Source organism: Bidens hawaiensis, unplaced genomic scaffold (genome assembly GCF_021521415.1).
Source record: "Bidens hawaiensis isolate Kalapana, Puna unplaced genomic scaffold, B.hawaiensis_p1.1 tig00027988_1, whole genome shotgun sequence".
Lineage (NCBI taxonomy): Eukaryota > Viridiplantae > Streptophyta > Magnoliopsida > Asterales > Asteraceae > Bidens > Bidens hawaiensis.
In genome coordinates this window covers 74,761-99,680 of record NW_027494534.1, presented here as the reverse complement: position 1 = coordinate 99,680, position 24,920 = coordinate 74,761, and positions in this window count along the sequence as shown.

The window sequence follows — 24,920 nt, the reverse complement described above, 5'->3', positions numbered from 1 at the left end:
TGATGATGATGAGGCCACCAACAATAAAACAATAAACATTTTAGCACATTTAATGTAACAAATAATTGAGCAATACACGTAAACGCATATATTAGAATTGTAAATGAGGATGTGATATAATAACTTTGAAGTTTATAATATACATGTTGTCACCAAAACATTTTAAATTAAAAGGGGGATGTGATTTACTCACCTTAAGAATTGGTGAGTGAAAGAAGATAATTAAATAGAAGAAAATCAACTTAAGCGAGCTGATCAAACTAAACTTGAGAATGCCTTAAAATTTAAATAAATATTACAAATTTAAATCAATCTAAACCAAACAAGAATCATAAATAAAATCTTATATTTAACATAAACTAAAGAAAACGAAACTTAAGCGAGTGCTCGGTTTGTTGTTGGTCCGAATGTCGTTATGAGATCGAATTCGGGTCCAACATGTCGAAAACTTATAAAAACAGAAATTGAAAAGTTAGAAGTTTATTCGGGTCAATTCATAGTGTAATTGAACAACCCTAATTTAGTTCATAACATAAAACCTAGATTGAAAATGATTAAACTGAATATGAAATCCTCGAAAACCATTCAAATTGGTTGAGGGCTTTTGTTCTAGGGTTTATAACTAACAATAAAAAACATAACTTACCTGACAATTGAATGAGGAAGTAGTTGATTGATGATTGAAAGACCCGTTTGACTTTAGAAAGTCAAACCTTGAAGAACAGTAATGTAACACCCCGGCTAGAGATGAAACGCCTAAGTGTGACGTACAGATTGCTCAAAACATATGTGAGACTATTAAGTGACAATATTATCATTAACTAATTTAAACATTAAGTACACAAGTTTGTAACAAGAAATACAAGAACAATTAACAACTTGTCCATTTATTAATATAACCTAAGTCCTACTGTCTTCTCCATTTCATCATCTATTAATTGTACCTGTAACAGATATATAAAATAAAGTCAACTGAATGAATAGTTTGTGAGCTCACACAAGTTTCGATATAAGTACATAAAAATCATACAATTACCTGAACAAGTGTAAATGAGCAAGTAAGGTCCTTTCCTATTGAGATTGTGCACCAACGTACTCAGATAAAAGTAAGTAATGTCTTTTCCAATTTGTAACAACCAATGTACTTGGATCGAGGGTCCCTATTCCACTCATAGCATCGAGGTCCGGAGTGCTTGGGGGGGCGTATGATCATACTTCTTGAGGAATACATGAGCAAGTAATCTTTGAGCAAGTAAGCAAATAAACACACAAGTCCATGTAATGAATTGTAGTTTGTAAATAATAAATAAATGAAATTGTATTGTTGATAGGATATATATATATATATATATATATGCTACCTCCAAAATGTGTAAAAGCGTTAGAAAGGGAGTGTGATGTAAGGCCCCGTTACCAGTGCCCTACTTTGGACGTTGGATTTACTCATAAACGCGGTTCTAAATCTCAGAGTTAATAAAAACATTCGTGGAATAATATAAAAGTCGATCATTCATTACAAACATCCACAACTTGTCTTTCACAAACATAACATAAAACATAGTATTTCAAACATCACGACAAATCTCCAGATGCCAGCCTCTTCGGATCCTGCCATGTGCCTTCCTCAAGCCAACTGCCTCAGTCGATTAGCCTGCGTGCATACTAAAAGTCAGCTACGCTGAGTGATTTCTAGTTAATCATATATCATTCAATACATTCATAACTACGTACTTCCATACGTACTTCATACTTTCATAATTCGTTCATAATATACATATATACCTTCATACTTTATTCTAAATTTTACTTTACATTATTCTATTCTGCGTCGGATATTATTAGGGTCCGGTCCCTTTTTCTGCCTCGGATATTATTAGGGTCCGGTCCATTTTCTGCCTTGAGTATTATTAGGGCTCAGTCCTTTTCTGCCTCGAGATTTATAAATGGCTCGGTCCCTTTTCTACCTTGAGTATTATTAGGGCTCAGTCCCTTTCTTCTGTACCTAGCTATCTCTTACATTCCTTCATAACATACATACGTACCATTCGTACATTATACATAACATTATAACTTGACAGTACGTGCAATATCCGAAGATCGTTCGCGTACCAACAATAAATCATTCATACTTTATATACGTATCGTTCATATCTCCAAACTATCACCTGACGGTACATGCAATATCCGAAGATCGTTCACACACCGTCAAGCATTCGTCATACGTAAATTATATAAGGCATACACTTACCACTTAAGGTAAGTGTATTAACTATCACATCGTGTATGCACATAACCCCGAAAACATGACAAGGGAATAGGGCTAGAAACTCACCTGAACTCGATTACGTTCACCGTTAATTGTTATTCTTTTCCTTAGCTGTGCTCGACTAACTGTATAACAATTACACGTATCAATTTAACTATCACTACTCACATCGTGTTTCTAGTCTACTTATAACCCTCAACGAACGTGGGTCCGGGGTCTGTGCCCCTGACAGTGGGTCTAGGGGCGGTAGCCCCTAGCAGGGTCCAAGGGGCAGAGCCCCTGGCTGGGAAAATTTTATTTCCATTAACTGTCTTAACACATTTTCCATTAGAATTTTTATCATCATTAAATTTGCTAACTTAAAAGGTCCAAGGGCTTCTTTGTAATTAAACCATTCTTTTATAAGTCCAGGGACTGTTCTGTCATTTCATAAAACTTCTAGTTCGTTACTTGGTTCTTTAACGAATTGGTTCGTTATAACGAACTGGTCCCTGTAACGAATTGAACCCTCTAATGAACTGGTCCTTTGACGAATCAGTCCATATAGCGAACCATTCCATACAACGAATATGTCCATGTAATGAATTGGGCCTTCTAATTTGTTATCTTTGTTAAGAAATGACTATAACGAATCAAGGGTAATTCGTTATCTTTGTCCCTTAACGAATTGGATAGGAACTAAAGCTAGTTCGTTAATCTTTCCTTAGCGAATCGGCTGACGAATTGCCTCTAGTTCGTTAATCCTCCGTTAAAGAACTAGGGTTAGGTCAGAGAATGTCATAACATTCTCTGACATTCCCTTAACCTCGTATCTTTTCCGGCGCCGTCGCCGGAAAAACGCGGTTTCGCCGGAAAAACGAGTTTTGACTCGTTTTTCACTGTTTTTCGCCCCGTTCGATCCTGATCTGAGCTAGGGTGATCCCTAAACCCATCTTAGGTTCGGTTTATACCCGATTCCATCCGGATCTCGTGACTTTAATGGTTTAACGGTTTCGGCTCGTCATTTCGTGACCATATCTAACGGGTTTGGGTTTATACAATATCATACTATCATTACCTCGGGTCTGTGCTCGGTTTCCTACTTGGTTTCGGCTTAGGTAAGGAGAGGACTAGAGAGAAAACTTAAGTGTGTGTTTTGGGTGGTGTAAGGGATATGTGTAAATGAGGGATTAAATGGTGATTATGGTTTATATATTTAGGGATCATGGGCTTAAGCCCATGGTCTTTCCTTCTTTCTTTCATAACCCAAGTCCATAACCCATATCCATTTAACCCAACTCATATTCTATTTATCTAAACCGATAACGACCCACTATAAAATAGACGAAATTTATTTTATTATTGTAACCCAAAGTAGGATTTTACATGTGAGAAACTCACCTTTGAGATTAAAGCTAAACTTGGAATGACAATCGAAAGCATGTTAAAGAACACGATCGATCGAACCTCACGAACTATACATAAAAAAATATAATAATAAAAGCCTAACTAACGGGATTGTAAATTTTAAAGAAAACTAAATTAAATGAATAAATAATAAGATGAAAACAAGGATAATATCAAAAAGGAAGATGAAAAACAAAATCGGTTTTTGGACCAGAAACTGTACTGTTTTGTTTAAGTTATTTAAAATATCAAAACATCTTATTATTAATCAAGAATTTCCTATATACTAAATTAGAATGATTTGAACAACTTTTATTTAGAAAAGTTTTACAAATTCCTAACCTAAATAGGCCAAAACAGTCATGTAAATCAGAGGGGGACGAATATGTACACTGCTTATAAAATATTGATTGAGACCTCATACGAATAAATTAAAATGCGTAAAATTAATTTTTAGAACCATATTTCAATTAAGTGTATCATAGAATCTGGTATTGCACTTTTTCAGTTTGTTATGAACAAGATATGCTTATTTCTTTGACAACTATATCTAATGTCAAAACTGAAATATTGCAATAATATTTTAACAATTTTGAAAAGGAAATTGATGAAATAAAATTATGGACTTTTTTGGATATGATTATATAAAATTTATGAGAATATATCATTAAAAATCCTTGGTTCCTTTGAATAAAAAAATAAAGATTAAAAACAGATAAATAAAGATGTAAGAACATTTCAAGTGTGACCTTCGTGTAATCGATCATCTCCTTGTGTTTTTTGTCTCATCCACCCTATACACCATGGCGTATGAATTATGTGGATTCCTAGACCAGATTATGTTATGCTCATGTGACCATTTGATTAACTTGCATGAACAAGAATTAAAATAAATAGAAATAAGATGAAGAAGACCCGCATAATTAAAATCCTACATTTGAAATGGAAAAATAAAGAAATAATTCTCTTGAACTTTTCAAAAAGTGGCGCAAAGAATGAAAGGGGTGGGGGTGAGTTCTTATTTATAATAGAATGAGGAGATTACTCTTAAGAATATTTTAAGGAAAAAATTGATTTGGAGAGTGCTTTGGGGAAGGAGGTTTGACCAAAATTTAAATGGTGTAGGAAGATATTTTTCATCTTTTAAAAATAAATAACTTTAGGTAAAATTAAATATGACAAAAATAAATGTGACATAACTAAATTAAAAGGATGTACTTTGGGTATGCATAAATAATGTTATTTATGTTATATTTGAATAAAGAAAAAAAATCATGAGTGTTATAACGTGTATATATATATATTAGTAATGATTACTATTATTAAATAACTTAAGAAAAGAAAGACTATTACGTATAAAATATGTAACATGTGGGTATATGTATAATTAACCGAATCACATCGAAAATTTAAAATGGGTCGGGTTTTTGTGTTTGAAAATTAACGAATGTTACAGGATTCACAACTTTCAGAAATTCCGTCCCGAATTTAAAATAAAAATAAAATAATAAAAGAAAACAAGTAGCACATATATTTGTTAAACGTTTAAACATTTTTTTATATACACATTTAAATAAAATAAAAAATAACGATCTTTTAATGTCCCGAAAGACGCCACAAATGGGAAATATGACAAGGACACTTATATATAGGATGTACTAGCAGTGTATCCACCATTCCCTTATCATATTGCATTTGTCCCGTTTTTCTAAAATCATTCCAGGTTTCGAGTTATTGAATACAATTGTCCTTACTATGATTTTTATGCGAGGACTTTGATAATTACGTGTGCACCCGTAATTACTTGGTTCGTCGCATGGTCCACATGGTTTGCGATATTATATGGTTTTGCAAGACATCAATGAAAAAGAATTCTTTAATGTACCAAAAACTTTATAATTCAAAATCACGGATTTGATAAATGAGCTATTGAGGTTCAAAATAACAAAAATAAATAAATAAAACTTTCGAAGTCAGTAATACCGTTATAAATGTAAACATTGAGAATCAAGAATAATAAAATCGATGAATAAGACTTTTGATTCTTGAAATAATAACACGGAAAAACATCAAAGTCATGACCTTCACAGTAATTAGTTGTAAATAACCGGTCGAGAATAACATGGTAATTAAATGCAACATTGTGCTAACAAAAAATATCAACAAGTAAATCGAAAACACACTGACATAAAATTGATATATGAAACTTTAATATCGAAATATCAAAATAGTTTGAGTTCTTGGAGTCAAAACAACGTCAAACATCAATTTGGAACTTCGTTTAACGAACGAAAATTCCCCATAAAACATCAATGTTGAATAACAACAAGATTAACCAAGTATATACTTGAAACTTCAAAATCAAAGTAAAACATAGGTCTCAGATTTATGAGACATCAAGAAAATAATTCGGTGAAACATTGGATGAAAAAAGAACCAAAAAAATAATCAAAACAATTCATGTAAAATTAATATAAATTTAACATGTACTTAGACATGTTTGAAATTCCAATTTCCACTAAACGGTTACGTTTAAGGGAAATCGGTCATAAAAAGCGAGATTGGGATAATAGTAAAAAATTCAGCAATGCAACCATAAAACATCAATTTTGAATGACAACAAGATTAACCAAGTATATACTTGAAACTTCAAAATCAAAGTAAAACATAGGTCTTAGATTTATGAGACATCAAGAAAATAATTCGGTGAAACATTGGAAGAAAAAAGAACCAAACAAATAATCAAAACAATTCGTGTAAGAGTAATATAAATTCAACATGTACTTAGACGAGTTTGAAATTCCAATTTCCACTAAACGGTTACGTTTAAGAGAAATAGGTCATAAAACGCGAGATTGGGATAATAGTTAAAAAATTCAGCAATGCAACCATGAATGACAACGAAAATGGCTCGGCAACCACAATTAGCCAAACTCAGTTATAAACTTCATAAATAATCCTCAAAAGGATTTGATACATAAAATTTTATTGGTTATATTCAAATATGATAATATATATATATACATATATATATATATATATATAAGAAAAAAGAAATTAATAATAAAAAAAAGAAAAATAAAACAAGACGAAACTTGCGATACTTGTCTTCTTGACGGTAAGTTTGAGGTATGAAGGTTTTGGTGAGGGTAGTGCCATGATTTCTCAACTGCGTTTGTCGGCATTGACGAAGGGGAAGAAATGCTCACTTTAAAATTCGCTTAAGTTTATGAAATTCGAAAAAACAATGCTTTTATAATAATAATTTTTTAAAAAGCTTAGTAATAATAATAAAAAAATTTCTTAGCTAGTGTTAAGTTTGCGACACTTTATGAAATTTTTTTAATGTAAAATAAAGGTCTCCATTATGGTGGTGTCCTATGAAAACTTTAAAGAGGATCACCAACTAAAAATGACTCGTTTTGATAGAACTGTTATGATGATAATACAATAGCCACAAGGCTTAGCATTTGTTTGAAACAACGATTTTACTTTATTTAACATTTCATTTAACCTTAAAAATATGATATATAATAAAAATTATAGTGGTAATAATAATAATAATATTATTATTAATAGTAGTGACCATAATATTAGTAATGAAATAATAATGATAATAGCAATACTAATAATAATAATAGTAATAAAAATATTAATAATAATAGTAATAATAATAATAAAAATAATAATAATAACCATATGTTTGACTTAAAGTCTTTTTTGAAGAACATCAACTTGTTTAAGTACTTGTTAATTAGCTATTTTAAAATAATTTGAGGAATTGAAATTATAAGTATAAGGTGTTCGTAAAAAAATATATATATTGAATGCGGAGAAACATCATGATTTTTTTATAATAAAACAATAGAAATAAGTATGTTTAACGAGTATGAAGGGGCTAAGTATGGGTGTAAGGCTAAGAGTGAGCTCCAAGTGGTTAGAGGATGCGATTTAAGATGTTGCATGGCGTAAACAAGTTAGGCCTTTTTGAGTATTGTGGGGGTACTCGGGTCACTACACTGATAGCATGCTTGAAGTACGAGCATAAGGCATATAGTTGGGATAAATTGTTGGGTAATAGGTTGTGGGAATATGTGATGTTGAATATGTATAGGTTTTTGGTAAGAGGTGGTGGCTGAAATTATCACACTTGTATGGTAATGGAGTGGTGGGATTTACACATGTTATAAAAAGGGTGTGTCCCCGTGGAAAGCTTTTTGTTGGGGTACGTTTGAGTGTCCAAGAGTTGTGTTGGGTTTTGGATCGGTTCAAGCATAGTTATTGGATCTACTGTCATGGTTAATATGAGTTTCGGTGGCCAATAGTGCGATAATAGGAATTGTCACTTTGCGAGTTGAGTTTTGAGGGCGATGTCGATGAAAACAAGAAGACGTGCTGTGAAACGTGAATGATTTGCGTGACATGAGACGTAAATATGAAATTCGTTTTATCGACCGAAAGAAACATCAAAATAAATCTATATAAATCTTTAAAGAAAAAACAAGTAAAGAAATAAAATCGCATGAAACAAAATTCGAAATCGAAATTGAAATGTTCATTTCCATAAAAAAAATCTCACAAGTTTTTGAATAACAATATGAAGAATATATCAAACTTAGTATAAGTAATAAAATCGAATTGAAATTTTACACCATAATAGTAAATGAATATAATAATAACATAATCGAACTGAAACTTGACTATTCATGCATCACCATGACTTTTCGAAGTTTCAATTCTAAATCATAATAATAAATGAATATATATAAAGAAAATAATCAAATTGAAACTCGACAATTCATGTATCACCATGACTTTTCGAAGTTTCTATTTTAAATCGTATTAATAAATGCATATTTAAAGAAAATAATCAATTTGAAACTCGACAATTCATGTATCACCATGACTTTTCGAAGTTTCAATTTTAAACCTTAATAATAAATAATGAAAACGAGTTGAAATTCGACTACTCTTGTATTACAACACAAAAAAAATCAAAATACGTAATCAAATCGAACCAAAAGCTGGGTATTCGTGTATCACCGCGACTTGACAGTCTTTCAGTTAAAACACATTGTAAAACATCGAAATCACACGTCGCATGAATCACCATGACTTGTGTGACATCCTTAGGAGTGTAACCATATTCCTATTCACAAAGAGGACGTGGTCACGCTTGAAAGATTAAAGTTGTGATTCATATGGCGTTGACGGTGGTATGCTTTGGCTTAAAAGGTTTCACGCCCTTTCCGAACTCTCTAGGTAAGCAACCGGGTCCCGCGTCTGTTTGGGATTTATTCGCATTTCTTATCCTTAGGTTTCAATAACCTTGGTGTCAAGAGTTCGGAAAACAAGCACGTCCCCCTTAAATTTTACTACATACCCGCCGTATAGAACCATCTTTAAGAAGAAGAAATATCGGAACACCGAAAAAATCGATTGTTGAAAAATGTTTGAAAATCTTTGCTTTAGGCATGAGCGTTGGACTAGTGTGTGATGTTTGTGTACATGAGGCAAAGTATAACAACATTTGTATACATGAGGCATAAACATAAAACAATAACCAAATAATGTGCATTGAACAATCAAATAGGGCCCACATAATTTCTAATCATGCAACACTAAATGAATATAAATAAGCTATAACCAACTAGGACACTATGTCTAATGTTCTATCTTATAGTCACGACTCTAATGCCAATCTATAACACCATGGCTAAAGTGGAAACGCCTGAGTGTGACGTACAGAGTTTCTCAAAACACATGTGACACTATTAAGTGACAATATTATCATCAATTAATTTAAACATCAAGTATACAAGTTTGTAACAAGAATTACACGGAAAATACAAGAACAATTAACAACTTTTCCATTATTAATATACCCTAAGTCCTAGTATCTTCTCCATTTCATCCTCTAATAATTGTACTTGTAACATATATATAAAAAAAGTCAACTAAATGAATAGTTGATGAGTTCACACAAGTTTCGATATAAGTACATAAAATGTATACAATTCCATGAACAAGTGTAAATGAGCAAGTAAGGTCAATTCCAGTTGGGATTGTGCACCAACGTACTCAATAAGCACAAGTAATGTCTTTTCCAATTGGTAACAACCAATGTACTCGGATAGAGGGTCCCTATTCCACTCATAACGTCGAGGTCCTGAGTGCATAGAGGGGCGTATGTTCATACTTATTGAGGAAACCATGAGCAAGTAATCTTTGAGCAAGTAAGCAAATAAACACACAAGTCTATGTAACGAGTTGTAGTTTGTAAATAATAAATAAATGAAATTGTAATGTTGATATATATATATATATATATATATATATATATATATATATATATATATATGCTATCCCCAAAATGTGTAAAAGCGTTAAAAAAGGGATATGAGAAACTCACCTTTGAGATTAAAGCTAAACTTGGAATGACAATCGAAATCACGTTAAAGAAAATGATCGATCGAACCTCATGAACTATAAATAAAAAAATATAATAATTAAATATTAACTAACGGGATTGTTAAAATAATTGAATATATAATAAGATAAAAACAAGGAAAATATTTAAAAGGAAGATGAGATACAAAATCGGTTTTTGGACCGGAATCTGTACTGTTTTGTTTAAGTAATTTAAAATACCAACAAATTTTATTATTAATTAAGAATTTCCAGTATAATAAGTTAGAATGTTTTGAAAAAAATTTATTTAGAAAAGTTTTACAAATTCGTAACCTAAATAGGCCAATACAGCCATGTAAATCAGAGGGTACGAATCTGCGCACTGTTTATAAAATATTTGTTGAGAATTCATAAGAATGAATTAAAATGCGTAAAAATAGTTTTTAGAACCGTATTTCAATGAAGTGTATTATAGAATCAGGTATTTCACTTTTGCAGTTTGTTATGAACAAGATATGCCTTTTTGTTTGACAGCTATATCTAATGTCAAAACTGAAATATTTCTTAAATGTGACATAACTAAATTTGAAGGATGTACTTTGGTTATGCATCAATAATGTTATTTATGTTATATTTTAATAAAGAAAAAAATCATGAGTGTTATAATTTTTATTTATGTATATATTAGTAATGATTAACATTATTAAACAACTTTATGAAAGAAAAACTATTACGTATGAAATATGTAACCTATGGATATAAGTATAATTAACCGAATCACGTCGAAATTTAAAATGGGTCGGGTTTTTGGGTTTAAAAATTAAAGAATGTCACAACTAAAGCTAATACTTGAATTCGTGAAAGTGACACAGATTTTTGTGTTGAGTAGTAAAGAATGAACGACATACTAACTTTGTTTATATAGTAATTAGGTTTAGCTTTGAGTTTATCATAATTTTAAAGAAAACCAGACTTTGAAACTTAAACAAATAATAAGATAATCATGAATTACAGATTAACTTGATTAATCCGAGATATTATTGTTGATTTATAATAGAATTTCATAAAGGAATTTTCCAGAATAAAGATTTGAAAATTTTATGACATTAAGATAAAGATTAAGAGATAACGATTCAAAAACCAAACTAAATCCAAAACTATTGATCTGCTATTCCTTAGCGCGTCGCTACAGAAGATGGGGCACTCCGTCACAATGTGAAACGGGTTGGTGTTATTACATGGTTTTGCGTCTCGGTCTTTGTTTAATGCATTTTGGTATTAGAATAATATATAGGAGTATTTTGGTAAATAATGTAAACTTATATTCGCTAATGTAAAGCTCATTTGTTTGAGTAGCTAATAACGAATGAGCTACGCGTGTCTTTGTCCTCATTCGTTAGAGGATGTTATTCCAGTCCAATTTGACTCAAAAGAAGTCAAAACACGTTAACACTTTGAATACTTTCCCGCTGGAATTGATTCTATTACACCCCGACCAAAAGCGATAGAAACGTCGGGGCACGACCGATTGCTCATTTGCACAACGACACTATTAAGTGACAATATTTAAATAACTTATATAAATTCATAATATCATAAATAACACAACATTGTTCATACAAATAACCGAATAAATAGTCAAACAAATAATTTTTTCATTTATATCTAATAACCTAAACGGTCACAAGATAATAGTTCTTCAAGTCTCCAAATCAACCAAGTAATAAACCTATAATATTGCATAAAAAAAAAACTTGGTCAACACGAATGTTGGTGAGCAATTTTCATAGTTTTGAACAATAAGTATATAATAGACGAATCCACAACTCGAATATGGAACAATAAATAATAGCAACAATTTAGATATGCAAATAGTAAATAGTTTGAGACACCTTTCTATATGGCAACAACCAAATATACTCGGATAATAGTTTCCCTATGCTACTAGCAATTAAGCTAAAATAGTTAGGGGAGCGTATGATCATACTTAATAGTTTCATAGAGGCCAATCCCCCTAAAGAAATAAACATATAACATGTAATCATGTAAAGCATATAACACCAAATCGAGCATTTATTCAAGTAACATATACTAAAGAGTTTGTGGTTTGAGACACAAGTACAAATCATTTGAATAAGTATGCAATGCCACCCCTAAAACGTAAGATGGAAAACGGGGGATGAAAAAGTACTCACGTTAACTAAGTAACTTGAAAGATTGATTCGTGAATAATCGGAGATCGGTTTAACGAGCAAGCCCTAGATTAAACGGGTTTTGAGTTAGGAGGTAGTTTTGAAAGGATTTAAAATAAATATATGACAAGTAAAGTAAATAAATAAAGTTTAGGGTTAAAAATGTAAATATTTGAAAAATTAAAGAATTGTTTCTTGAAAAATAAGTTTACCCGAAACCAGGTATTGGTATTCTTTTCATTAATATTACTCAACCATGTTAAGTAATTATGTGGGTTATAATGCACAATTGCAAGACCGTTTGTTATATAAATACCAAAACGAGGTTTTAAACGAGTGTTTGGATTTGTCGATTCGAGTCTTGATAATTAACCAAACTCAAAGTCAACTTTCCAAAGTGATAAATGTTATGAGATAACTCAATAAAAATCAAAAAGACTTAACCAAGTATATAGTTCTATTGTGAATAACCTTAACGTCCGTTAAGCGAGTATTTGGTTTTACCGGTCCCAACTTGTTATAAGATCAAGTTGGATTCCGACATGCCAAGTATGTTGAGAAAATAATTTAAAATTAGTTTAAAAGATAATATTGAAGAAAAAGATGAGTTTCGGTGGCCCAAAACACACTTGTGTGTCTTAAGCGAGTAAACTCGGTTTAGTTTGGTTTTGGTTCGGTCCTTGACTCGGAAAAAGAAAGAGGATGGTTAGCACATACCCAAATACGATAGAACTATAAAAACGATTTTAGAAGTTATAATATTCAAATCTTACATATAACATGTTTATTTAACTATTTAAACAAAACTTGTAAACAAGAGTTCGGTTTCGGTTCGGTTCTCAACTCGAGATAAAACCTAGGCTAGTGACCACATACCCAATACCATTGAATCATTTAACATGAATTAGAAACTAAACTACTTATAATTTTAACAAGACTAGTAAACATTAAAGGAAATATAGTATAATTAAGGAATATAATGAGTCCTCCATGTAGCCTTGCCTTGTAGCGTATCACCTCAACCGACCATGGCCGGAGAAGGTGAAAGCCGAAGGGAACAAGGGGTGTATATTATATATGTGTTGTACAACAAGCTTCAATTACTATGCAACAAATTAAAATTAAAGAATGGTTCTTGTTTGACTTCAAAGAGTTAAAGTAGTAAGAACCTTGAAGAGATGAAGTTATGATCTTTGTTTGAGAGAGAAAGAAGTGAATGAACAAGTTGTAATGAAGGAGATGAGCTTGTTTATATAGGGTAATGGTCAAAGCTTATTTCTATGTTTTATTTCTCAGCTTGCATGTGTTTTTAATTGGTTAAACAAGTCAAACAATGCAAACAAACAACAAAAATCGAATTTGTGACCACAGATGGGAGGGGGTGCCACGCGACCAGGCCACCACTCTTGGCCGCGCGGCGCGGCGTGGTTAGAGGTGGGGTGGCCTGGTCCGGTTTGTTTCGCAAGTCGTTTCTGGTCGTTTTTGATGCGTTTTAAAAGCCGTAAAAGGTGTTTTTGAAATTCTACAAGTGTGAAATGATTATGTAACATAAAAAGCCATTATTTTATATCATCAAAAGATCCGGGTTACAAATCGGATAGGTTTACAGTTCAATCGTACAAACAAGTTAGACCAAAATTGACGAATGTCATAAATTCAATGATTTAGGTTAATTCAATACAATTAAACGAACACGATTGATCACTAGACCAATCCGGTCAATCCTAAATCCAATTAATTACAGGCTAACATGATTTAGGCCTTTAATTGATCAAAATTATAGTACGAACAGTTCGAATATCAAATCCATAAAAGCGATACAGCCAAACTTCAAATTTGAGTTCAATTTGAACAAATATAGATCCTGAATGTATTTAATCAAATACAAGCTCTGATACCACTTGAGAGAATATGATCTGATTGATTACGAATTCATTACGTTATGATCTAGTATTTGTTATGAATACATGTATATCTGATATACGTTAGTGTGTGTAACTGTGTGTGTGGAGAGGATATTTTGGCATAGTAACGAAATGAATCGTGATAAAAATAAGAAATGTTAATAAGAATAAATGTTATAGGGTATATATAGAGTATGAGCTTATTCATTAGACACTCCCTAACGAATGAGCCTCATTCGCTATCAATACATTAACTAACATTCGGTATCTTAACGAATGAGCACATACGTTACCCTCATTCGTTCACTATTTCACCACATTCGTTATTCACTCATTCGTCATAGCTCATACGCGTGAACAATATCATTCCTGATTGTTTACTCGTTACCAAAAATCTCTCATTTGTTACATCATTTGCCACATTTGTTATAAAAGTTTCTGATATTAACAGTTTTTATCCTTAAACTTTTCAAAGTGTAAACATCATGACAAACTTTTATGCTTTAGCAACAAAATAGGCGATCATGCAGTAAATGTTGATTACTGATTCTGAGATCGGGTCTCACACTAAATGCACAAGGCTCAATAAGCTATGTGATTTTCCTAAATGGGAACCAAGATTAAAGCACATATGAGACCAATACATCCCGAGTGTATGCAAAGTTTGGAAAATGATTATGTTCCATTGACGGTTAACTCTATGACACTTGGTAAATTTGAGAAGCTGTTTTCTCAAATGTCTGTCGAAGAAAAGAAATCCTATTAGATTGAGACAAAGGCTTATTCTACATTGACTATGGCATTACCCGAGAATATTTTTCACTATCTTAGTCATATTAAGATATGTGCTCGTTTGAATCAAGCTTTAAAACCGAGGAGCATGGGAAATATAAAAGAGAGCAAGAAGTCAATGTTAAAGTATAAGTTCAAAAACTTTAACCTCATTCAAGGAGAAACCATTGGAGAATTGATCACAAGATTCAGTCATCTGACCGCTGCAATGCACAATTTCAAAATTCTTCCATCTGACAGTGATCTTAATTAAACATTGAAGAATTTCCTATCTTCTTCTTATTCTACTTATTTTATAGTACTCACAGAAAACGGGTACGTCAAGAATGATGAACTTACTACAATAGGTTTTTTTGCAGAAGTTGGAGGAACGGGAATATGATTTGAGAGAGTCTGATTGAGCTTATTTTGAATCAATTCATATTAACGGATCTAGTTCTTGATATGTAATAAGTTATAGATAGATTAGATTGAACGAAGTGTGTGTGTGTGAGAGAGAGAGAAGTGATTTGGGCAGCTTAACGACTCACTAGAAAAAATCAACACTTGTTTAAATTACAAATTAGGAACATGCTATATATAGAAGACGAAGTCCATTCGTTACACAGTCCGTAACGAATGGGACTCATTCGTCTTCATTCCTAACATAACTTAAATAGTTAGCGAATGACTCATTCTCTATACCTCATTCGTCAACATTCCATAACGAATGGTAACATTCTAATAACGATTAGGTCCATTCGTTAACCATCCTTAACGAATGGACATTAACTATAACGTGTGGGTTCATTCGTTAAATATCCTTAATGAATGAACACATATTACATAACGAATAGATAAGTGAAGAGACTAAACTGCCCTTTACATTAATACAAATAAATTACAATTATTACAAAGACCAAGACGACCAAAATGGTGTACTAACGTGATTTAAAGTGTCAAGACTCATCCAAGGGCAATCAAGATCCTACTTTTTATGGTGAAACAAAATCTAGTCTATAAAAGTGCATCTACTCTAGTTACTTGTTTTTCTTCTCAAACCACTCAAAATATTCCTCAAGAGGTTGCTTCTGAACCTAATGTATTCTTAAGTACATCTTTGTAATGTTGGTTCTGCTCCTCATGTTACACCACCACCTAATGTAAACATGAAGGAAGCAAAAATGCATTTTTCTTTCATTGGAGCTTTTATGGTTTCTTATGAGCAACAAGTGGGTGGTCAAGTAGCAAACAATGCATGACCGATAAGGATTATGATTAGGTTGATCTTGATGATCTTATGTTAATGGACTTGAAATGGAACATGGAGATGATTGTGAGAAAGATAAATAAGTTCATGCAAAGAACTGATAAAAACTTGTCTGCCATGAGCAAGAGGATTAGATTTGACAAACTGAAAGTCAAATATTTTAATTGCCAAGAGTTTGATCATTTTGCCAAGGAGTGTAACAAGCCCAGTAAAGAATATTCTTCTTCACCAAGGACTCAAGATAGAAACTTCAATACGAACAAGAAGTATAACAACACTGAGTCAAAGGATAAACCTAATGTTGGGATAAAAAATGATCAAGGAAGATTGGAATCTTCTCAACCTCCTCAAGAAATATGCTAAGTATGGAATACGAGCAAACTAGGCACTTCGAGAAAGCCTAATACTTATTCAAGAAAGTTATCTTACATCAAGCAATGTTATATTCTGGAATTCTTCTAAGTGTTTAGTTCGAGCAAACTACCCTTCATCAAGCTAGGTTGTTCTTCAGTCAAGCAAGGTTTGTTTCAGAGCAAAACACCTGACCATAACCAAGCTTAAACCAAGTAATTGGTGGGTCGAGCAAGGTTTCATTAAGGATGATCTCAAGCATACTTGTAGGAAGTTAATGGAAGTATACTAAGGACTTCTACGAACATGGTTCAACCTCGAGCAAGCTATAGTACCACCAACACCCTTAGTTTGCTAGAATAAGTTGTTAACAAAACGTTGAAGAGATAAAGAAGAACAAGTTTGCTCGTAGGATATTCTTGAGAAAAGTTTGATTATATCATGAATATTAAAGTCTGTTTGAAGAATATTTTCTAAGGAATATATTCAAAGTAAAAGCTTGCTCGGAGAACTGTTCCAGCACACTTATGGAATACAAGGTCTGCTCGATAAGGACAAAAGCTTACTAGAAGACTGTTTACACTTGTAATAATTTTGAATACGTTTTAATATGTTTTTGCAATCATTAAGGTTTCTAAAAGGTGTCAGGTGTGCCTATTTATGGAAAGATTAGGTCACATTTATAAGAACAGTGAATTACTTCTAATTACACACTTTCTTAGCAGGCAAAATATCGTTGTACAGAAAGTAGCCGTACCTGACATTCTACCTAGAAACCCTAAAGTTCTTCCTTGTATTATTGATTAATATCAATGGAAATATTTTGAGCTCTTGTGTGTTTGTAATCTTTGTGTTATTGTAGCAACATCTTGAATAATATTGATTCCACCTTTAATGTTCATTGGCTCTTTACATTAGCTTATTCGTAACCATCTTGTCAACATTAAGTTGTTGGTTTCGAGGTTGATAGTGAGATAAATCGATCCTAAAAAGTGGTATCAGAGCTTTGTTTACTCCTGTGAAGATCGACGTGTTGCCGTGAAGATTGACTATGAATGTTTTTACTAAACATTATCTGATTTTAAGGATGAAGATGATGACATCAGCTGAGCACTGTTACATTGAAATGTGACGTCAGTTGTTCTATTCTTTATTTTTCAGATCTACAATCGTTTAAGGTTTAAAATTATTATAATATTAGATTTACATTTATTATTGTTTGTTTGAGTCTAGATCTTGGTTTAATCCATTTGTTTTCATCATATTCAAAGATTTTATCCACAGATCTGAGTATTCTCAAAATCTATCAAAAATTTAAGTAATTTTCACTTCAAAAGCTTACTAAAAATACATAAATCATTTTCAAACAAATGGATGACCAAGAAGTGTCTACTAGAAAGATTCCAAGATTGTTAGGTTAAGAAAATTATATTAGTGGAAAGTCTTGTTTGAGGCTACTGTTTTCTACAATGATACTGAGCTGTGGAACTCCATAAAAAATGGTCCATATGTTTCCACTGAAGGTGCAAACAACAACCAAGATGTTGAAAGACAAATGAAGAAAAGGGATGAAAAGGCCATTTCTATGTTAATATTGGGGTTTTCATGGGAACTATTGACAAGTGTGGTCGTCACACAATTGCAAAAGCAATGTATGATGCCGTGGTAGAAATGTTTGAAAAAAACATTAAATTAAGAGACATAAAAAAGATAGGTTGAAGCACCAACTTGACATATTCAAGTTTAATGAGGGAGAAATGTTGAAATCAGATTTGCAAAGATTTGTAGCAATTGCCAATGAAATCAGAACAACTGATCTTGCTATTACTGATTTTGATCTAAACAAGAAACTGTTAAAATGTTTGATGGGTCATGATCACATGATGTTTACTCTACGATGATTAATGGTGGAAACACTAATCAAAGGGATAAACACATGCCAATTCACACAAAGACCTCTAATACTGATATGACATGAAAGCTTTCTCTCTCTAAAGATTTCTCTCTCTAAGAATTACAAATGATTATGGAGAATTACTAGAGGATTCCAAAATATGACGTGATAGGTCATATTTATACTAAAACAACCGTATATGTGTGGCGTATAAGCTTATACAGGCGTATAAGCTTATACGTTTACCAACTTATACGCTCTTTAGAATATATCTTACAATATTAGCTCGTTTAATCAATCCAAGACATAGCGATAGACAAAAATGCTCTAACAGACTCCCCCTTGGATATTGCTTGGTCTTGGTGTCTAAGCAGTAGACGTTTATGCTCCAACAGACTCCCCCTCGGATATTGCATAGACTAACAAACTCGATCTTCAAGTCGTCTCCCCCTATCGTCTTGATAGTCTAACATACTCATCCTTAATCTTTCAGAATCGACATGTATAATTGTTGAAGTTTCTGAACTTTCAGATTTAACGGATATGTCTTTTTCAACATCAACTTGATCGGATGAGTCCTTTTTTATAACAATCCAATGATATAACTTTTAAGTAGATCTTTTCACATAAAATTTCACTCTTTAAAACATTTTCCCATCACAATGTTTCAAATCAACAACCTAAATATTTGGCTTCCATGAAACTTCTTTAACGGTGTCGTCTTTTCTTCTGAACATCTGTTTCAAAAGATCCTTTGGAATATCTGATTGGACGTTTGAGCTAGTATTTTTGGATTTTGAATTTTAAAATTTTTGTTTTTGTGTTTTCAGAACATTTGGTTGCCCACCTCTGATTTTGGAATGTAAACAAACTTAGAACTAATCTTGTACCAAGAAGATTTCTTAGTTCGTTTACGTTTGTCTTTTTGAACAAAGAAATCCTTATTGAGTTGATTTCGGTATTGGATTTCTTTCTTGCTCTTAGATATCGTACCATGAACGAATGCAACCTTATTAACTTGCTCACGCTTAACAGATTGTAATTCCTATTTGAGTGAAGCATTCTCGGTAATGAATCTGCTTATTGTTTTCTCATTTTGATCAACCATCATCAAAAGTGTCTTTTCGCATTTTTGAAGTTGATCATAAGCTTCCTTAACTCGATTAAGCTCATCTAGTACCGAGTCGGTGTGAAATTTTAACTTGTTATACTTCACACATTTTTCACAAGATTTAGTTTCTTCAGCATTGTTTTGAACTTTGAACTCCAACAATGATTCTAAAACCAACTCTTCATCATATTCTGAATCACCATCATCATCGAATTATGGAATGTTTTCAATTTCTGGTAATGACGATTCTTCAGATTTTAAAAACGATACATGATTCTTTATCTTCTTGATTAACTAAGAAAATTTGCATGTGTTGGGGTTTGATTGAATTTCTATAACGAGTGAACCCCAAACTTCAGGTGACGTCTCAACGAGCGTATCTGCCAACCTGTCAATGTAGTCTAACTCGCTTTTCTCAATCCCGACATGTTTCATTTCTTTCACAAGATCGCAATATCGATTGATAAATGAATCAAGCGATTCTTTAGTCAATATATCAAACATATCGAATTCTTTCTTCAAAGCTTGCCTTTTTTTCTTCTCAAAACCACTTCTTCGAACGATTCATTTTCTTCAAAATTTCACGAAAATCGAGAAAACCAACGTATAACTTTCAAAACGTATACCTTATACGGACAAAATTTTTCCGAATAACCTTGATCAGCGTATAACAATGACACGTGTATCAACTTATACGGACATGGGCGTGCGACAATACGTAGGAGTAAAATTCAACTTAATCAAGCCGTATATAGTTTACCACCTTATTCTTCCAGTTGTAAACAAACCATATATGGCCGAAATCAAATCACATATACGTCCGGATATCAAAAACATTTACGGCCAAAGGAGACGTATACGTGCAAAATTAACACTTATACATCCAAGGTCAACAACATATACGGAGCTTGAAAAACTTATACGACCAATACCAACTTGGCATGAACATTCCAACTTATACGGCCACTATGAATTTTATGCGGATAATTATTCAACAAATAGTATGCGATATTGAAGTAGTATTCGATTAAAATGTGGTGAATCAAAACAGTTTCAAGTAATGTTCCCCCGCCGTCACTTATGACCTTCATTCTATACGCAGCAAAACAGAAACGTGTAACTCGATTTTAATATAATCAATCCGTCATCTTTGACCAATTTCTAAACGGTTTCTAATCTCCCCTTTTAGATTGACAAATCAATTCAACTTATGCAGCAACTTGTGAGAATTCATTTAATTAGCCGTCCACAATTGACCAGCCTTCCTATGCATTTTTGAATCTCCGCGTTTTGATTGATAGCCACAAAAAAACTTATACGGAAACTTAATCACTTATACGGAAGAATGTTAATCACAAGCTTATACGGGGAACTCCAAAGTTATACGTTTGACGGACTGTTCAAAAATTCAAGTTCTTAAATTTTCGGCTAGACTTATCTAAAATCACTCCAACAGAAATGAATAGTATGTATCAACGAATCAAATCACCGAAACAATTTGATTTTGAACCGTAAACACGTGAGTAATTAAAGATATAAAAACATGTATGACTCGACTATGAAATCTTCAAAAAACGAAACGCATTGATGTGTTTGATCCAGAAGTAAACACGAGCCCGAGGCTATGATACCACTTGTAGGAACATGATCCTCATCATGCAAAACATCATGTACGTTAACTCGTAATGATTAGGACCGTTTCGTTTATATTTACTATACGATACGATATAGCGGAAATATATCATAAAGTAGTCACAACACAACCACTCATAACATTCAGTATATTGATATAACAATGCACGTATACAACTGAATAATCTGTCAACCTCTTAAATCTAAACATGAAAGCCCTATATATAGATGAACAGTGTCAACGTGTAAGTTTAAGCCACCGTATAAGCTTATACGGGCGTATAAGCTTATACGCTCCTTGACTTATACGTTTCACCTTACAAACTTTCATTAATTGACAATTTAGCCCCTAACAAACATACAAATGACATAATATGCTCACTAGACCTAGCATTAGATAAAAATGCTCTAACAGAAACTGCTTTCCTTATTCTCTAGTGAATGGTATACATCAAACAAGTTTATCAATAAAAGGGAAATTTTCCCAACTTCAAGCTTGATGATGTCATACTCTTTCTACAGGCTCCTGAACATGAAATGATTGAAATTCATATGATTAAAGAAGAGAAGCCAAGTTTTCATGATGCAAAATGCCTTAATAGCTCCAATGGGAAATCTATCAACCAAGAATCAAAAACATATTCCTATTATGAAGAGCCTAGTGACTTTAATTCTGAAACTCAAAGATTTTATGTAGCAAGCCAATCTGGACAGCAAAGACTTAAGTCCAAATGATAGATAATGGTGATACATCTTCTATGGCAAGTGGACATGCTCCATATGTTCCTGGAAACTCAAGTCAGGGAAATGAATATCAAGCCTTGTTTTCAATGTTTACTGAATCTTATAATGTATTTTTAGCCAAGAACTTGATTCCTACCAGTGTTGTACAAGAAGATTTGGAACAAATGCAAATGATCTTGAAGATATGGATATAAAATGGCAAGTTGCAATGTCAGCTTTGAGAAGTAAGAGGTTGTACAACAGAACTGGAAGGTCTACATTCTTTGGTCCAAATGTCAGGATTGGATTTGATAAATCTAATGCAATTTGATACAATTGTCAACAACCCGGTCACTTTGCAACAGAATGCAATCAACCAAGACAATTTCATAACAACAACAACAACAACCTTCCAAGAAATCGTTTTCAATATCAGAATCAAGGTCAAAATCAACATCAGAGGCAGTTTTACAACAACAACTTTCAACCACAACAGAACCAACAACAAATCATTCCCCAACAATAACCTATCCAAAGAAATCAATAGAATAATACTCAAGGCCCTGTAAACTAGAATAGAAACAATCAACCTTAACCAAGAAATCAAGGAAATGTTGTTGTAGCTCAATAACTACAAGATGGTTTGTTTGATTAGAGTAATCATGCAGATAAGATTGAAAAGGCCAATGTAGCATTCATGGCTAAAATCAATAATCAAGCTGAATCTTCAACATCTCAAGTATAGTCCAACTACTCAACCTTAGATTTACTTGATTTGAATGATTCATTAAGAAAAGAGGTTCGTCAATTGCAAGTTGAGTGTTTCAAGAAAGAGAGCATAATAATTGTTTATGAAATGAGAGACATAACATATGAAAACCAAATCAAAAGTCTAGAACAAGCCTGTTTGGATAGTTATCAAACTCAATCAAGATATACCACAGAAATAGAAGGTTTGAAAAAGATATACTTAGATGAAAAGATCAAGAACACTAAACTTCAAAATGAAGTTGACTTTCTGAAGAACCTTATTTCAACTGGTAACATTTGTGGGAATATAATGAAGATTAAAGAAGAAGATAAATATAAAGTTGTTCCACCACCTTTTAATGACAATTATTCATCGAAAGTGGACGAGAAAAGTGAGGCATATTTGGAACAGTTCAAGAAAGTTTTCAAGGAAAAGGAAGAATTTATTGAAAACTACAAGGTATGTGTCAATAAAGAAGAAGAATTTGTGTTGAAGACTGTGGAAACAAAAAGAAGTAAAATTGAAGAATCTGGTAAAGATAAAATTTGTGTATTAAGTGAATCATTTGAAGATAGCTCAAGTATCTGAAGTGATAAATGTTCAAGTTGTGGAGAGTATCAAGTGTGTAGAAAAGAAAAGAATGAATTCAAAGAAAAATATTCCAAGGTTACCCAAAATCTCACCAAGAATGAAGAAAGTTCATGAACAGATGCGAAGAGACCACAAGCCATTTGACATATGTGGAAGATTTCAAGGAAAGAAGAAAATTGTTACTACTCAAGCATTAAGAAGTCCTTAGAAAAAAGAAAGCACCTCAATGAAGAGCAAAGAAGCATAACTAAGAAGAGAAACTAGGTATCCACTTATTTACCCAGTTTTTTCAAATCATGAAATTTTTGACATAGGTGATGTTGAATACTATGCAAGAAAATATGTGAACCCAATAAAAGAAAAGGAATTTAATGAGAGAAGAGGAAAGTTGGAAAGGGTCAAGTTTGTTAAAGGATCAGATGAAAAAAGTACTGAGAAGATAAATCTTTTTCAACCCATTTCCATAGACTTTGGAAAACCAATCACTCATCAAAAGACCATTGGTGTAGATGCTCCTAGACAAAGTGAAAGATTCAAAACAGGAAACTCTTCACATGAACACAAGGGAAAGGTATGGTGTAGAATATGTGATGTTTATGGTCATCACATAGATTCAGGCCAAGAAAGAATCATACTAGAACCTTTCTCTGTTCCAGACACCACACTTTATGGTCAAGACTTTGGTTTGTACAACAAAAGGTATGAAGATTACCTACAAAAGGGAATGCAAATAAGAGATGGAACTGGTGAAGAAGTGAAAAAGTTTAGCAATGTATCTGAAAAGAAAAAGAATATGTCCATAAACAAATCGTAAAAGAAAACATCCACTAAATCTTAGAATTCAGAAAACTCTTGTTATTATGCTAATTTAAGTTCAAATGGTCAGAAGAGACAAGACAAGAAGAAATTTTTTAAGAGAAAGCAAAGAAAAGAACTAAATGTGAATGAGAAATTCTTGTTGAAAGGTGGTCATGAACCAAGAGGGTTCTTATGGAAGCCAAATGATGATGCTCCAAAGGAATCATCAAAAGAGAAAATGTGATTGAAGAATGCACAAGCATAATTCCTTATTTTGGAAACCTATTTGAATCTGGTTATGAGACTGATGAGTCTTGTGAACTTGTTTATGAAGATCCAAAACCAAATGCAACCACTGATGTTGTTGCTGATGATTTTCAAGCCATCATAGCTTGTGATTCATCATTAAACTAATTACCTTGTTTTCAATTGTGCAGGAACAATCCACTGAAGTCAATGATGTATGGTACTTGGATAGTGGATGTGCTAGACACATGACATGTGATAAAAGATCACCGATTAACTATGAAGAAAAAATTGAAGGCCTAGCTGCATTTGGAAGTGATGAAAATGGAGGGAAAATTGTGGGCAAAGGAATTCTTACAAATGGAAAAGTTTCTTTTGATAATGTATTTCGTGTTGAAGGCCTCCAATATTACCTTTTGAGCATCTCTCAAATGTGTGATAAAGGTTATAAAGTTGGCTTTGATGAATCTCACTATTTAATTTTGAAACTTGAGTTTGTGATTTCACCAGAAATGATTATGATGATAGCACCAAGAAATGACAACTTGTATGAATAAAGGATGAATGATGTTGTTTCTAGAGGTGGTACTTTTTTTGTTTGTAATGCTTTAGGAATGAAACCA